The following is a 1,061-nucleotide window of genomic DNA, read 5'->3' as shown; positions in this document are numbered from 1 at the left end:
GCCAATATGGCATTCAGAGTATCAACCTCAAGAACTCCCTTCTTCATAGGCGTCCCATTGATTACAGGATTCCTTTCAGAAGTGTACATGAACTGGTTATTAGTAACCATGTCAATGAGTTCTTGAGCCTCTGCAGGTGTTTTCTTTAGGTGAATGGATCCACCTGCAGAAGTGTCCAGTGACATCTTTGATAGCTCAGATAAACCATCATAGAATATATCCAGGATGGTCCATTCTGAAAGCATGTCAGAAGGACACTTTTTGGTCAACTATTTGTATCTTTCCCAAGCTTCATAGAGGGATTCACCTTCTTTCTGTCTGAAGGTTTGAACATCAGCTCTAAGCTTGCTCAGCTTTTGAGGAGGAAAGTACTTGGCTAAGAAAGCCGTGACCAGCTTATCCCAAGAGTTCAGGCTGTCTTTGGGTTGAGAATCCAACCATAATCTAGCTCTGTCTCTTACAGCAAAAGGGAAAAGCATGAGCCTGTAGACTTTAGGATCTATTCCATTAGTCTTAACAGTATCACATATCTGCAAGAATTTAGTTAAGAACTGAAAAGGATCTTCAGATGGAAGTCCATGAAACTTGCAGTTCTGCTGCATCAGAGAAACTAATTGAGGTTTCAGCTCAAAGTTGTTTGCTCCAATGGCAGGAATGAAGATGCTTCTTCCATGTAAATTGGAATTAGGTGCAGTAAAGTCACCAAGCATCTTCCTTATATTATTATTATTTTCGGCTGCCATCTCCTTTTCCTGTTCAAAAATTTCTGAAAGGTTTTCTCTGGATTGTTGTATTTTAGCTTCTCTTAATTTTCTCTTCAGAGTCCTTTCAGGTTCTGGATCTGCTTCCACAAGAATGCTCTTATCCTTGCTCCTGCTCATATGACAAAGAAGAAGGCACAGAAAAATAATAATAATAATAGAGATCCTTTATACCACAGTATAGGGATCCCTTTGTGAGTGGAAGAAAAGAGGGGGAGAAAAAGAATGTAATATAATGGAAGAAACACAACTGTGAGGATGGAAGAGAGATGAAATGAGATGTTAGGATATGAATGAATA

At 39.2% G+C, this 1,061-nt stretch overlaps 1 non-coding gene across 1 annotated transcript; it reads left to right on the top strand.

The window, feature by feature from the left end:
- The first annotated feature begins 239 nt into the window (after positions 1-239).
- Positions 240-347, top strand: LOC148555704 (small nucleolar RNA R71). Its single transcript, XR_015887074.1, has one exon. It is a non-coding gene; the product is annotated as a small nucleolar RNA R71 (small nucleolar RNA).
- The last annotated feature ends 714 nt before the right edge of the window (positions 348-1,061 follow it).

Source organism: Arachis ipaensis, chromosome B6 (assembly GCF_059453495.1).
Source record: "Arachis ipaensis isolate K30076 ecotype BB chromosome B6, ASM5945349v1, whole genome shotgun sequence".
NCBI lineage: Eukaryota > Viridiplantae > Streptophyta > Magnoliopsida > Fabales > Fabaceae > Arachis > Arachis ipaensis.
Note: the sequence above shows the minus strand (reverse complement) of the source record. Positions and strands in the feature narration are given on the sequence as shown.